Source organism: Argiope bruennichi, chromosome X1, assembly GCF_947563725.1.
Source record: "Argiope bruennichi chromosome X1, qqArgBrue1.1, whole genome shotgun sequence".
NCBI classification, from domain to species: domain Eukaryota; kingdom Metazoa; phylum Arthropoda; class Arachnida; order Araneae; family Araneidae; genus Argiope; species Argiope bruennichi.
Window position 1 is genome coordinate 81,244,141 of NC_079162.1, and position 17,714 is coordinate 81,261,854.

Below are 17,714 nucleotides of genomic sequence, written 5' to 3' on the forward strand. Positions count from 1 at the left end.
ATAAGATGAGGAATACATTTGGGGTAAGAATTTTTATTTAAGTCAGAAAATTTCTTATTCGTAATCTTGCATTCGGGTTGTATTCTTTAAAAGCTATTTATACAATTATTTGATTCAGATTTCACTTTGAGCTAGCAATTTTAAGCAAATTAAAGACGATACTAAGCTCTGCGATACTTCTAAGTCACGAAAGTTAATTTATATAAAGCTTAAGAGTTAAATAATTTATCCCCAATAAGTAATAGTTTAATTGCAAGTGATGATCCAGATATGATTGATTCAATCAGTAAAATGTGTATATGAATAATCCTGATTATTATCAGTTCTCAAGTCAAATAAAATTATTTCCGTATGGAAACAACATTCCAGTTATTGTGTATGAAGGTAATTACATTTTTTAAAAATTGTCTATTTTACTTTGCTTTACACCTTCTGTAAAATTTCTTAAGTAAATAACCTCTATTTAATTTCCTGCAAAAGCCTCAAAAAAATTCATTGCAATTCCAGTCACAATGACGAAATATAAAGAAACTGAACTAGTGTGACATGCTAAAAATTTACTGGTAAAACTGAAGATTTCTTGTATGTATTTGATGAAGTTTGTATCTTGTAATCAGTTTATTTTTCTCAAATTATTTTCTCCAGTTTATGCAGCACAAAAAATTTCAATTTTCTTTGATTTTTTTAAAAAAAATCAATTTTAATTATTGGAAAAATATAGTAAAATTGTCACCGATATATACAGTATTCCTTTAGTACTTCGATTTTTTCCTTGTTTTGCAGGATTAATAAATATATTTTCAATATCGTCATGTAAAGTTTTGAATTAAATATCCCTACATCATTTATTTTCTTGCTGAAATTATTTTAAACAAATGGGAGAAAGGAGGGGGAGATGGTGGATAAACATAAATTCCATTACCTAAATTTATCTTGCTTAAAGACAATAGTTGTCATATCCATTTCTAATTTGTTAAGTGGTAAATAGTAGGAATCACATTGATGAGAATAATTTGATGCAGGGAAAAAATGAAATGAAAACAGTTTTTTTAATAGTATACTTTTATTAGTGTACTATGAAGTAGTATTATTTTATTTTTTCTAATTTTTATTTAGAATTTATTATTACATATATTAATGAATATGGAGATAAATTCTATCTCCCCTCCATCTTTCTAAGGGGTGATAAATTTTATCTTTACTACCCCGTCAGAAGAAAAATGGAATCAACCTGGTATAAAATTAAAACTCAACTAAGCCAATAAGTAAATTAACAATTAAGTCCTGAAAATATTAAAATTACGTATTTGCATAAAAAAATCATAAATGTACGAAATTTCAAAGTTCTAGTACATCAGAAAGTGTATGAAAAATCGATTCTAAAATTCCCATCGTTACCAAGTCTGGAAATTAAATGAAAGAGCTTAAAAATACAACAAAAGGTAATTCTCAGAGTTGATTAAAATTATGAGTCACTAGCCAACATGTAGAAAAGTCTCCTTAAACCCTAATTAGTAATTAACAAACATGAAACAAGTGTAATTAAATAAAAAGATTTAAAAATGTAATAAATCAGAACGATCAAATATCCGAACCAAAACAAAATTTGACTAATTCAAAAGATATATGCGGTGGGTATAAAGATATTCTGAAAATCCTACCATGTTGAGGAAATTTATATAGATCGCTTGCCTGACATGTAGGAATATCTCATTACCCTCTTGACTTATGAATTTACTTAACTTTCCAATTAAATATCACACCCTATTCGGAGATTCATTGTTATTTTCCTTCTTATAATAATATAAGGGGTATTTGAGAAATGAGCAGTTCTAAGAGATGTTTGCATTTTAAATTAATTAATGTTTTATCTTAATTGCAGATATAAAATTAAAAATTCAGTAATTCGTTGCCTTTTCCCTATGTGCGAAGAATTTAATCACTAATTCACAACTTGTTATTTTCAAGATAGATGGCTCCCTTTCCCCTATCCTCACAAAATATTTAGTAGTTTGAGAAATAGGCCATTGCATTTCTTAATTAAAAATTGCTTAATTAACAACTAAAAACAAACACTGTAAAATATCTTTGCAAAAATATTATTATTGGAAGTGTTAAATTATATGAAACGTGTCACAAAAGTGGTCTGTGTGTACTATTTACACACGAGAATGTGCCTTAATATGTATTTTTTAAAAGATGTAGAGATTTTCCAGGTGAAAAGTATTACCATTTTTTCATAACAAAACATTTACAAACTAGAATAACCACTTATTATCGGGGCATTTGAATTTTTTCTATCCGTCTGATATTTTCTCTAAATTAAATGAAGTAAAATTTCGAGATAATTTGAATTGGGGAACCCAATAAAAAATACAGATATATATAAAAAAATGTTATGGAAAAAACCAAGCGTAAATTTTATATAAATCAGAATAATTCATTACGCAAACGAAAATATTTTTTGTTCGTATTTGCAATAATTTCGTGTCTATGGGGCTTTTGATTTTAATTTATTGTATTTATAAGTCAACAGCAGTGTTTGACTGCATCTGATCTATCTATCTATATGCATGTTATCTATATACAGGGTGTTGCCAAATTCGACCGACAAATTCAGAAGGGTGATAGTAGGCATCAAGAGGATAAAGAATCACCATACAACATAAGATCCCAAACGACGTTTAGTAGGTGAAAAATCACAAAAATATAGGAAGTCCGTGGAATGTTGGAAACTTCAAAAAATTAATAAAAAAATAACAATTGCTGTTTCAACTATGAATTTTTTTTAAGGGAAAGCAAATTTTTAAAAAGATTTTTTCATACAATTAACACGCCGATTTGATGATCCAAGGGGTGATAAATTACTGTAAATGAAAAAGCAGTTTAGAACCCTTATCTGTAAAAATATTAAAACTTGAAGAAAGAAAAAGCTTGAAAATATAAGGAATTTTATATTCTATAATTTGATATGTAGTGTGAAAACTGAAGAGTTTTTAAGATATTCAAGAAAAACTCAAATGAGCATCAGAAAACATTCTGCAACATCGGTATCGATGTTCGCAAAGGGCGTTGTCAAATTCGAAAGATAAATTCAGAGCGAGAATAGCAGGTATTAAGGAGATGAAAAATTGCCAGAAAACATAGGGTTGCAGTTAACGTTTTTCAGTGAAAATCGCAAATCGGGTGGAGTTCTCACGCTGGAGGCTTGATACCCCACAGGAAGATGCACCCTTTTCTACTAGAGTTTTTTTTCTCAGATGAAGCTTGCTTTACGAGAGAAGGTGTCTTCATCACGCACAATGCAAATATTTGGACATTCGAAAATCCCCACATCACTATCTCGTCGAACGTGCACCACAAATTTCATATTAACATCTGGACAGGGTCATCTATTGCGATCATATCTTCTGCCCGAAAGCCTCAGTGGCACAAAGTACCTTGTTTTCTTCCAGCAGTTTCCTCCGGATTTACCGCAAGGAGCATCGACAATTGTAGGCTAGAACTTTAGTTAATGCATGATGGAGCACCAGCACATTTTAGTTGCATTCGTGAAATCTGACTTGTTTACGAATGAAGTTTAACGACCATCAATTCCGCAATGATCATAAATGAATACTTGCTACCTGCTTTTATTTTTATCGAACGCGTGAAAAATATACATACGAGAAGGCTTCTTCTCAATTACTTTGTTCCTAATCCTTGTATTCATAGGGCCACTCTCTTCGTTAGGCTCACTGTCAATTCGACGCCTGTTTTTGCGATTTTCACTGAATAAACGTTACCTGTGACACTATGTTCTTCGGTAATTTTTCATCTACTTTATTCCTATCGGTGATGTATTTAGGGCGTTAACGAAAAATAGTATACCTCCCTAAATCATTCGAGCTTTTCAATATTTGTCTCGGCAAATTCTCGCTGATAAATAGGTATTCAGCCGCCAATTCATAATAGGTTAGCCTCCTCGCTTACCTGATCACATTCCATGCGACTTTTGGTTTTGGGGTTTCTAAAAAGACCCGGTTTAATATGAGCCTCCCTTTCTTTATTTCTAGTTTTTTTTTTTTTAAATTTTACGAACTTTTGTATTTCTTTCATCTAATAAATGTTGAATGCTTTATCCGAAGACCCAATTGCTAATTTTTTGCATCATTTAAATAAATAAAACACTCTTCACAGCACCTAAAAATGTGAAGTTCAGTTTGAACAACTTTGCATTTCTTTTGGTTATTATTTTGGAATAAGAGCAATTTTTTTAAAGGTAAATTTGTTTTGCCCAGGCATTTTATCAGTCCCTTTCTTATTATTTAATTGTTCAGAAATGCTGCCATTTTTATAAAATACTTTTATCCATGTATATAGACATTTTTAACCCAGTGCCGTTAACTGTTTCCTTTCTTTATGCAGTAATAAACTGATATACTATTTCCTATTGCATTAATCTTATATTGAATATGAAGATAACGAATCTTTTATCTTCCTATTCTTTAAGAACATACTATACAACAAAACTATTGTGTCTGGTCGCTGCTTTTCCTTTTCCTTTTTTTTTTTTTTTTTTTTTTTGAATATCGCCTATTGGACAGCACAAAGAGAGTTTCGGATAGTGCATTATGTATAAAAGTTTATTGATTCTAAGCACTATCAACCCACTCTATTATTCATTCTTAAGGTAATTTATTTAAATAAAAGGGAAAATTCATAAACAATTTAAGCTCTATAGAAATCCAAACTTCTGAATCGAGTCTTTTCAAAATTTGCTTTTAAATATTGTGAAGAATAAAAACGAGTTTATTAAAGCTTTGGTGTTAGTAAATTTAATAGTTAGTTTTTTTGTGAATAAAAACCACGTTTTCATGTATAGAAAAGATAAATTTACCATTAGTAGCGCCATTCCTACTGAATGAAAAGGTTAGATATTTTAAATCAATTTATTTATTTGCCCCCAAGATACCACTCGCAATGTTCAATTAAATTTTGTAACATTTTTTAACAGTTATTCACAACCAAATGGGAAAATAATAGCTTTCAACAGTATTAACAAATCTTTTGCAGTGGTACGTTATTTTTCGAAAAGCATTTTGTTTAGTATAGCTGATATAACATTAACTGATATATTTATTTTGAATGAAATTATAATAAGTTTTTCAGATTTTTTTTCTACATATACTAAAGTCTAAAGGAGGTTTCAATGCGAAACAGTTAATTAGTTAATTTTTGATTAATGAAGAACATGAAAATATTATCGTGCCGAGTAATGCCGGATGCATCGGCTAGTTCTTAAAATGAATTTATCAGTAACTTTAAATAAAGTTAAAAATTCTAAATAATTATTGGATTAAAAAAATCGAAGAATTATTGAAAAAAGTAATCAGATTTTTCACTTCATGGAAGCCTGTTTTCAGTAAAGAAATCGTTGCTAAGAAATTAAACATTTTTTCATTAATTTAACTATGGAATAAAAACGGAATTTTAATTTTAATTAAAAAATTTTCTCAATTATTTTTCCTTTAATTTTTACACCCGTTTCTAAAAAATTATACAAATACAGTTAAATAATAAAAAATGTCATGAAATAAGATACACAAATATACCAAGAATTCATATTCGTGTTTATTTGCAAGAAAATTTTAAAAATACTGCATTTGTTCAATTTTCTTTCATCACTAATTATTCTTCATTTTCTTGTTTGTTTTTAAATTTTGAGCTCGCGAAGTTTTTTTTTTTCTAAACAGAGGAAAGATCAAAATACTCTTTTTTTTTAATTATTATTTGTTTTACTCTTTTTTAAAGTGCACTCTTCTCTTTGTCTCGTTGAAGTGCATGCTTAGCAAAAGGATATCGGGACTACGCTAAACCGCAGTCTTTGTTTCAAAGCATTTCCCGGGAACGTTTCCCTATAAGACCAAAAACTGTTAGAGTGGGGATTCCCAAATTTTGGGCCACGACCCACTGGTGAATCATGTGTCAGTTTTTGGAGGATCGTGGCAAGATATTGAATAAATATGTATTATTCCATAATTTGTATGGATATGATATAAGCTCAAAATCTTCAAACTATCTGACAGCTACATGACAAAAAGAAAAAAGGCACAGTACAGAACACAAGCGACTCGTGTTAGTTGAAACTCCACCCTTCTAATCAGAATCTTCTTTTCGCTATAAACATTCAATTCAGTTTGGTACGCATTAATTTGAAAGGAGTTTATCATAATTTGTATAAGCATTTATTATATTTAATAATGGATGTTTTTAATTGATTGATTTAGCTGATAATAACTCGTTAAAAAAGAGCATGTGCTGTTCGTCACAAAATAAAAATTCACTGCTCGAGGCTGAAGAGGATCGCAATATTTAAAAGTTTGAGAACCCCTGCGTTAATTTGCCGATAAATTTAAATAGAAAATAAAGAAAATTAAAGCAAATAACCATTGAATTTATACAGTGATAATATTTAAAGGGTTTCAGTTCCGTATTTCTTCCCTTTATTGATGTAATGTGAAATTCTAATTTCATATTCAATGATCTATATCTATATAAAGAATCCTATCAAATGTTTCACAGTTCATTTATATCCCAAACACCTCCTCTCATTCTTTCATATGTATTTCGTTCAAATGTGCAATTTTTTTCGACAATTACACGTGCAGAAAGATGTAGAATTTTTTTTATTTGAAAATAATTAAAATATTTATTTTAAATAATGGAACTGAGTAAAATAAAAATTAATACAAAAATATATTGCTAGGAATCTGTAATACTTCTTTCCTGCCATGTTAGTCTTATAACAAGAAAGAGAGATTTACAGACATTCTTTATGGATCCCAGGTAAATCATCCCCGACCTTGATGGAAGCTTGCTGATAATAATAATAATATAATAAAAAAGAGGCTTCTGAAATATGCAAGATTGTGGCTCTATTAGGATCCGAGATCTTGAAATTTTTCTGGAAATTCCATGCAACGTCACACCTTCTTAGGAGACTATATAAGTCGATGTGGTCACACTGGAACCAATTTCTCTCTTTGGAATTAAGTTCACAGAACGAGCTAGAAGTTGAGGTCGCTGAGCGTATTGCGGTAATCTTATGCTGTCTGCCTGTGTTATGTTTACAAGTACTGTTCTTTCTGTATATCGTGATTACGTTTTTGTTGCCTTTGTGTCATTTTTTTTTTTTAGATATTCATGAAATAAAGCGTTATTTCCCATTATTCTGCGTGTTAGAATTCTTTCCCGTATATCCTTCGGTAATTTTTTTTACAGTATAATAAAACGTTAAAATTCAAAGAAACAATTAAAAATAATTAAATACTATAACACATTATGTAATATTCATGTTTTATCCAAAATATATCACGACGTTGTCATTTTGACAATAGTGAGCCATATTGAATGACAAAGATATCCATGCATTGATGTTATCCCATTAACTAGCAAGAGTATACTCTCCTCGACTTTCTGGTAAATATCCATAACATGACTTGTTTCAAGCTTTGTAGTTAGCGAAGAAAACCGAGGAATTATTTTATACCTGTTTCTTGTTACCAATTTGGTTCAAAATTTGAAACAGATTTCTAACTTTCATATGAAGACCAGATACCGAATTTCATTTATTTTCCTTCTTGAGTTTACATACATAAGAATAGATAGAAAAACAGATTGTTAACTGTCGGTGGACTTATATAAACTGACACATATCTAAATTTCTGGTGATAAATGCTTGGGCCATATTCTATCCATGTAGTTCGTTACGTTTATGAGGTCCCGTATTCTCATACATACGTGAGGACAGGCTGACAAAGCTCCTATAAACGGATTTCACCCATAATTAGATAGAGTTACAATTTTGATGCGGAACAATAACTAAATTTCATTCATCTAGCTTAATGCGCTTTTTGAACTATCGTGTTCAAACTGGATTTTCAAAATTGGTTTATTCTAAGGAAGGACTAAAGCGTGACTATTCCTCAAAATCTGTCGAACCGTCATCGAATTTTTTGACGTTTACAATACTTATTCTTCTTATAAGAGAAAATGAAACTGTAAAATAATATTTCATAAATGAAATATAAACTAAGATGACAAAGTAAAAATTATTTATCTAAAATCTATATCCAAAGCTACAACTGATGGATATTCTAACCATACATAAACAATGTCATTTAACGAAATGTCATTTTAACTAAAATAAACTATAAGTTAATACTCATGATTTTTCCTTTTATATTTTCCCTGGAAAGGTCTATTCAGTCGCCGCCAATTACAAATGTAAACGCACTATACGTTATTGGAAATGATTAGACAAACACTAATCATAGCAGAAATTTATTTTTAATTTCCTCCGAAATGTTTACCCAATATTCTCCCAAACTTACAAGACACACATCGTGCATTTTTAAGGTACACAAACAAGCCGGTTATTATTCATGACAAACATATATTTAATTTCGTTTTGAAATGTTCAATTCAATTTTCGTTTTGATGTCTAAATATTCCGTTTGAAATTTTCTTTTATTTCAAATTATTAGCTCAACCAGAGGAGCAGACAATCTAAACTAATCCGCAGAATATTAAATGATTAAATAATGCTATGGCTGAGTAGAATTTTATCGATTTTGTCGGAAATGCCATATTTAATTTTCATCCCCGCTACTTAGTGAGAATTCAGTATGAAAAGTGAATATAATTTTCAAGTAAGCTCATCACTAAAAATTCTTCCAGTTTGAATGTTATCTTTTATATGAAAGTATCTTGAACTTTTTATCCTCACAGAATTTTTTAAACAAGTATTTAACTTGACATTTTTCATATATTATGCTTGCTTATTTTTGTTTTTTAAATAAAAAAAAAAATTCTAATTTTTCTTTTTAGCTTATTTTCTTAAGTTCAAGAAAACTGAATGTTTCTATATTTGTGCATTTTCGATGACAATGCATTAGTTTAAAATTTTCAGAACATAGTTATCAGTTAATTATAAACAAAATTAAAAAAAAATCACTATATTCAATATGAGATTAAAAAGTAGCAATTAATGAAAACCAAAAAATTATGTTTTTAATGTACTAATAAAATGGTATTTAAGGACTTTTTTAATTAAATTTATTGTGCGAAAAAATTTTTCTTGACCCCAATTTCATCCAAAAATTTGAGTTGCAACCGCAGAAGCGGGGAATAAATAACAAAATGAAGCATCATAAGCTATAATGATAACAAAAGGTTTAGTTTAGATATATTAACATTCTTTTTTAAAGCAATAAGAGGGCAATTTTGGAACGGAGCTCGTAATTTTTGAACCATGGCCAAAAGACGAGGACAATATCTATGCTGACATTTCCTCTCCAAACTTCCGCAACTCACCAGCGGCCGAATATAATAGAAGAACAATATGCACGTTTTTGTATGTAAGTGCCCTATATGATAGAGCCTTCGATATATAGCTAAAAGAATGAAATTTGGTATGCAATTTTAACAGCAATGATCTATTTCTTATTTTGTATGAAATCTGATAACAGGAATTTTGTCTGTCTATACATAAGTATATATTCACGATAACTAAAGTACGCAATGAGTTAGATAAAATTTTGCATGTGGTTTTATTATTAGAATTGTATAATTATACAAAATTTTTAACCAAATTTGTCAACGGATTGTCTGTATCGATCTGTATTTTCCTGTATATGTGAACATGCTTATTCAATAACGCAACGAGTAAGATGGCTCAATTTTGTATTAAAACTTTAGATACGCGGCGTCTAATTTTGAATAAATTTATCAACAAATGGACTGTCAGTTCATGCATATACGAGAAGACGATAAATCAGCAAACGCAGCACGCACAATAAATGAAATTTGGCACGTAGTCTTTTGACCAATAGTATAAATCCATGTCAGAGTTTATCTAATAGACCAAAAAGGAAAAGCCCCAGAAATTATACTAGATTTTATTTACTATACTACGAATCAAAACACAGAATTTCCCATTTTGCGTAGTTGAGAGAAAGTTGAAAGGAAATCGTTTCTGCTGGATTTATAGCTTAATGGAAAATAAAAAGACATTCTATTTTAAAACACTTATTCAAAAAATTTTATTTTTTAAATGATTTTTTATACATTTTTATTCAGCTTGATTTGCTTCATATTTGTGAAGAGGGAGTTTTATAATTGATTTTTCACTCTCTTCTTGACGTCTTAGAGTTTTGAAATTTTGTAAACGTGTGTTTTCTTTATGAAAAAAAGACTACATTAAAATTTCTAGAAATTAATCGATAAATTTAATTAAATCTTTATTTTATTGCCAGCTGACAGCAAATTTAAGAATAAATCAATTTTAAGATTTCTTAATAATGTTATGAATCTTTAATACCTCTGTCTTGCCACGCAAATCTCATTCCTGGAAAGAGGGAATTACGGTGATTTTTAATGTATGCTGAATCATATCAGATCAATGATCTATGACCTTGCACACAATTTTGGAGATGTTGGTAACAAAAATAAAAGTTCTAGAAAAGGCGAGAAATATATGGCTCATCTTCATTAAGAATCAAGATCTCGAGTTTGTTCTAGAAAATTCTTTGCATCATACTCCTTGTCAGCTGTATGAACGAGGGAGGCTGAAGCGAAGCAAATTTCTCTCTGGAGTTGTGTTTGCTGAAAGAGCTCTCAAGCCGTGCATTCAGAGCATTATCACTTCTTTCTAATTTACTGACTTCTTGATTCGCAAACTTGAACAAGTACTGTTCATTGTGTGTGTTTCTGCTTTACTTTTATTACCTGATTTCAGTTAAGGGCAGGTAATAAAACGGTTATAAATCGTTTTCCGTTATCTAGCTACTCGGATTTCTTTCCTGATATATCAACCAGACAATTTCCATGACAATATTTATAATAATAAATTACAAATTAAAATCTAGAAAAAAATAATTAGGATAAAAATTCTACTTTTTAGCTCACTAGTATAAGTTTTTTAAAAATTAATTTATTGTAAAAATTCTTGCTTACGAATATTGAATTTCAATCTTAAAAATCTTAATCATTCTTAAAACTTAATTAATCTTAAAACTTAATTCATTCAAAGACACCTGAAAAAATCTATTGCTGATAATGAAGTATATTACTGTTTCTAGTACACTAACAGAAGTATGTTTTTAAAGCCGTTTTTATTAAATTCATCTTAACAATTCTTGTTGACATATATTGGAGAATCTGAAAGATGAAGAACGCTATAAACTTTTAAGTAACATTAATATAATTTTACATGACAAATGAGATTGCTATTCACAATGTAATAAGCCCTATATTTACTACTAGTTCATTCAAAGACACCTAAAAAATTTTTAATGCCAATGAAAGAACTCCCTTTTACCATGTAGCAGCATTACGTTACAGTTCGAAGAATGCAATCTTTTTTGTATTCCCTTGGTGCTCGCTACCCAGATGGCCCAAACAACCTCATTTTGCATGAAAGCATTTCCAATTCCATGTTTTCATAGAATAAACACAGGGAAGACACTCCCAGACACTCCCAAGAAATAAGCTTTTCTACTGTTTCTCTTATCTTGTTCGAACTATAAGATTGATAGTTACCGAGTCATGGAAAGGTATGCAATATATCTGCTTTGGCTTGAAGTTAAAACTATTTATATAGTTTTTAAGCATTTGATGGGGGAAAATTAACAATTGGTATCTGAGTTAACAGTGAAGTAGATAAAAAATATCAACATATGATCAAAAGTTGATTTCAGTTTTGTTGTACACAATGACTAATTGAACTATGAACAATTTGAATTGAATTTGAATCGAGATTAGAATGTTTATATTCCGCCATACAAGTTATTGAAGATAATAAACTAACAAGTGAAAAATCATTTTATCACAATTTTTATTTTGAATAGTATTTTATATCATATATTTAATATGAACTTAAATTCTTTTATAATACAAAGATGTTGTACAACTTCTTTTCCTTTTAGAATTATGCATCTCAAATAATTAATGGAGAAACTTTGCAAGTGAAAAGCAGTTTGATGCTTAAAATGAACCATATTTAAAAAGAATGGTGGAATTATTTCACAACATTTAATGTAGAAATAAGTATTAAAATGTTTTTGGCACTTAAAAGCATTTTGTTCAAAATGCCGCGGAAGAAAAGAGTTGGATTAAATATTAATTTTACTGCCACCGTTGTCATATTTTATCATTCCAAATATTTAAAAAGGTCGAAATTCGCTTTCTAAATGAATTAATGGCCTAGATGGTAGTTACTTGAAGAATGAATGAAAATAGAGCTCTCTCGCTTTTAAAGGAAAACCTTTTCAAAATGTTACCACCGAATAACCGCTTTTGTGATTGATTTCAGAAGGAATGTTTTTTTAATCTTTTAAGAAGCTTTCTTTTAGTAGATCCTTTTATTCCGAACTTTACATTCTTTCTCCTTTTCTTCTTCGTATTTGAAGCACAGAAAAGAAAATATTCGTTTAAGTAAAATGTTTAAAAATTCGTCTTAGAGATTTTAAACAATTTCAATGTATAGTACCAACTTAAGTCAGAAAGAATCTTTGTTATGTCTGTATGTCTGACTATCAGTGAATATTATAACTTACAAATATAAGGAGAAAAAAGAAATTTATGGTATTTTCATTGGAATGGTTGCTGTGAAATACGATTAAAAGAAAACTGTCCATATGCATGTGAATACGAAAGTTTGCGAAATGAAATTTTGCATATTGTTTTATTATTTGAATTGCAAATCGATATCAAATTTTTTATCCAATCGAATAATAGGATAAAGTGGCATATTTCACAATCCACTGCGTAGATCCACTCCATAGGGTTTGGAAACAGTTAAATGACCGAAAAAGACGAGTTCTTACGAGATTCACGTACAGTTACATTAAGGATACTGGGGCGTTCTCAATAACGAAAATCGTCAGAATTTAAGTTTTAAATATAGGGAATTTTTTGTAAATAAGTTTTATATCTGATGTACAGTATAGTACGCATCGAAAGAATGAGTTGATTTCATTATAAAAAAAACAACAAAAAATATTTTTTCAACACAAATAGAATATATATTTCAATGGAATAACTTTCGAATTAATAACCACAAATCGATAGGCCAAGAAAACAGAATTCTGATTAAAATCACTCCAAAAATAGAATACTATGAAAATATTGACTCAAAAATTATAGAGAAGTTATAATTTTAATTTACTTTAAATAAAAAATTTAAAAAAATTAATGCCAAATAATTTTAAAATTCTGAAATATTTATGATGCACGATTTTTTACTTAATAAAGAATGTCTTAAGATTATTCCATTGTGTAGAAATAAATAAAAATTGAATTATAACAAACACATAATATTTATAAATACTGTAAAACAACAAAACAAATTTGATTTAAGAAAAATAATTTTTTTATGCTTATCAAAATTTGCAAAAAAGGTTTTGAGGCAAATGTAAAAACTACACATTTCTTTCTCAGGGGCTCATATTGCATTTATAAAAAGTTAATTTATAAGTTTTGAGCCTTTGAAACCTATGCACATTAAACAATCCTGTTACCAATGAAACATCTTCCTATAATTATACCACAACCATAAACTGGTTATTCCGATCCACCTGAAGGCACACGGAAAAATCTGAATGACCGGACCGCTGCAACAGCAATACTGGCGGGAACTTTGGTTGTGTCCTAAGGATCATCACCGGCCACGGTACAACCCCTTCCTAAGGAAATATGTACCGTCATCGATGAGAGAAACCAGATACCCACCTTTTTGTGTATCCACCAGGTGTCCCAGAACTAACCATCATGCCGGAAGATTCTCATCCTCAATTATCAGGTCCCCCCCCCCCGTGGGACCTCCCTATATTATACGACTAAAATAGAAAAATTAACTTTTTTAAAGATGTAAATATTCTCCATTCCGTTACATTTTTTTCTCACATTGAAATAATATACAATACATCATAATGAATAATACGATTTAATAAGTGATAAAACATTCCAAATCACATATATGAGGAAACCATCCATTGCTCACAAAATAAACAAAAGTCACAGACATCAACAATACCCCCAAGAATATTAATAAAGCATTATAAGATATTTCTCAAATTTTGAGAAATTGCAAATTTCAAAAGAAATTTCCATTACAGACAGCTCAGCCAACAAAGAAAAGATTTTTACTTACAGCTTTTATCCATGTAGATTTATAGGCAACTGCTGAAGAGGAGAAATGAAAATCCGTTGTGACATCACAATGAAAAATAAAACGGTGTTCATCATCAAGTTCCCCTATGGCGAAATTAGGTGAATTTAATAAACTGAATTCGAAAAGATATTCAAAAAAGAGATCATGGTTAGTTAAAAAGAAAATTAGTGGTAGATTAATGATCAGAGTTTTAATATTAACTTTGAGAAGAAACTCTCTCACACATATCCCGGTCTCAGAATCATTCTTTAGAAATCGCATCTTCAAAGCAGCGTTTTTTAAATGTACTAATGGCGCCGAAAAAAAAGGATAATCGATTTTTTTGAAACTGCGAAGCCAAACACAAGAGGTACCCTATTGTGTACGTATAATAATAGAAAGATGAGAGAAAAACACTTTCACAAGTTTAATCATCAATCTTTTTCTCGGTATAATGTATATTTCCTGAGTGTAAAAGTGCTTTAAGTGTATAACCATGGACTACATAAAAAGGTAAGTTTATCAAATATTGCGCCTCATAATTTGCGCTGTTAAACGTAATAAAAATATTAAATTTTTTCTAGTTTTTAAAAAAATATTTTTAAGAATATTTAAATTATTCTACATGTCATCAATGAAAATTTAATTTGCCACTTGTCAATATTAACTCATACAAGATTATGAGCATTTACACCTTTATGATTCATAGCATTTTCTGCTTTACTCTAGTGCTAAAAATTTTTTACGACGAAAATTTCATCATGGTTTAATATTTAATACCCAATATTAAAATCCTATAATTAATTTTTAGGATTTTCTTTATTGAACTATAAACGCATGATATCACTGATAATATGCTTTAAAGTTTTTTGAGTTGGTTAATCTTTCTAAAATAATTTTTCTTTGTAAATCGAATTGTTCTTTCTAAATTGAAAGTTCTGTATATCTTGATGTTTCTTAAAAGATCTTGCTTCATGTCAGTTCATTCCCAAAGGTTTCCGAGAATTTCCACATTCGAAAAACTTTTCGTTCGTAAATCCCTATCCTGTTTTTCTGGAATGCTTTGATGCCATATCATAAAGTATTCATGATTTTCCAGTCCAATGATTCTTTTTATGAGAAAAGCTTTATGTATTTCAATGTTTCTCATCAAGTTTTAATTCGTGCTAGTCAACTCCCAAGAATCAGTTTCCATGATCGGAAAAACTCTTTGTGTAATCGTCCTGTTTTCTTAGAATGGTATGATGTCATGCTAGTGATAGAATGGCTTTTTCATATTTTCCTGATTTCTGAATCAAATTATCTTTTAAAATGGAAATATCACATATTTCAATGCTTTTCAGCAGAACGTCAATCCACATAGAAGATAAATTGTTTGTTGAAACCCTTTATGTTTGCATAAATACAGTTCGTGTTTTTTGGAATATTTTGATACTTGATACAGGATAATGTAGCAATTTCATCATGCAATATTTCCAATGGCCCATAAATTTTTCCTGCCTATATTTATTCCAGAAATTTGCTTTATTTTCAACATTCCTTATCTACTGAATGACTCCAATTCAGTGGAATTTTAATCCCAGAAATATCCATTAGCTTTAAATGAAATCATAATTAGACATACTCATTAGCTTTAAATAAAATCATAATTAGACATACTCATTAGCTTTAAATGAAATCATAATTAGACATACTCATTAGCTTTAAATGAAATCATAATTAGACATACTCATTAGCTTTAAATGAAATCATAATTAGACATACTCATTAGCTTTAAATAAAATCATAAATAGACATACTCATTAGCTTTAAATGAAATCATAATTAGACATACTCATTAGCTTTAAATAAAATCATAATTAGACATATCCATTAGCTTTAAATAAAATCATAATCAAATCGGAAAACGAAATTTTATTTTTGATTAGTCATATTTTCAGCGGAACAATGTGTACACAAATGCATTTAGAATTATAAATGATAAAAAATGCATTTATTTTGATTATAATTGAAGCTTTCATCATCAAATAAAAATTTTCGTATGAAATACTGATATTTAAATTTCATAAAAAAGTACAATTGATTTTGTTTATGATTATCCGCATGTACACGCACACATCTTATCGCTTCACGTTCACATGTAGAGATTTTCTGTTTCCCGATATTTCACTTTAATATCTCTTTAAATTCAGATTTTTGGAGCTAGTTCAGAATTCTTTCACTTTTTTCAACAAATTATCTCATTAAATGGGCATCTATTTTATCTTTAACGCTAATCTAAACACAAGTGTATACTGTGATAGAGACTTAATTATCTAAATTTCCATAAACATGCACGAAATAAATTGATAAATTTTAAAAACATATTTTTAAAATATCCCGCGCGAGTAATTCGAAAATACCGCACAGTAGTTACATCATAAATTCACCAGTCCCTTGAAATTTAGCTGAGCTTTGCATTTAAAATCAATAACTCAGATCTGGTTTTAGTTTTGTAAGGTTTTCGCGATTTTCTTTTTCGACCTGCGTTACGTTAAATTAAATCCTGAATTCCGTTATTTTGTATAAAGCAAAACAAAGTGTCCATTATGTTTATGTACAGCTTAAAATAGTTCAAACTCTTTTCAGTGTATGTTATTGAAAGAATTGTTAAAAGGATTAGAAAATCTAACATAACTAATTTTCTTTATATACTTTTATTAAATTTTGCCAACTTTATGTTAGTAAAGGTTGAATTTTGAAATCAATTTTCTTGATGCACTATATTTTAAAAATTTTATACATTTGTGCATTTTTTTAAATAATACATTAATATTTTCAGAATTTAAACATTAGTTAATTGATTGGTTAAGTTAAATTTTGATTTCATATTAGTGTTGCCACCTAGTAGCGAGATTGAAATTTTACTATATTCATAACAATGAAATTAAAGATAAAAATCTAGAAAATGATTAAAATATTTTTTGATATATTCATATATATATATTATACTGAAAAAATGAGTAATTTTAATTTCTATTTTTTAAATAAAATTTGAATGCATCAAATATTCCAATTTTTTTCTTTATTCTATCACAAATGCAGTGATTTCAGTAGTAAAATTCGAGTACTTCCATGAAAACTTTCCCAAAAAGGACAAATCCAGGAATGATTATTGTACCAAAATAACAATTTTAAATTCTATTGATTATAATAAAATAATCAAATATTGCGATGCAAGCAATAATGGTAACTGTATTTTGTTGCATATAATGTGATAAAATTAAATAATCATAGATATATGCTTACTTAAAAAATGGTTATTGTAATAAAATTGATGAAATTGTCATTAAGTGCTGTTGAAATTTTTTAAAAAGTTTGAATTTTAAAAATATTTTTAATTTTGTGAGCATTGTCTGAAATTTCAAGCATAATAATACAATTTTATAAATCTATAAGCGTACTAAAATATGAAGTAATACCAGCATATTGCACTTTAAGTAATTTATAGAATTTTGGGCCAAAATTCAACAAAACCTCG

The 17,714-nt window shown here is 28.8% G+C and overlaps 1 protein-coding gene across 1 annotated transcript in view; it reads left to right on the forward strand.

Moving 5' to 3' along the window:
• Positions 1-17,714, forward strand: part of LOC129958570 (complexin-like) — a 198,232-nt gene continuing 180,518 nt past the window's right edge. The window contains exon 1 of the mRNA XM_056071132.1: positions 1-23. The gene's annotated coding sequence lies outside the window, so the exon portion shown is untranslated. The remainder of the gene's footprint in view (positions 24-17,714) is intronic.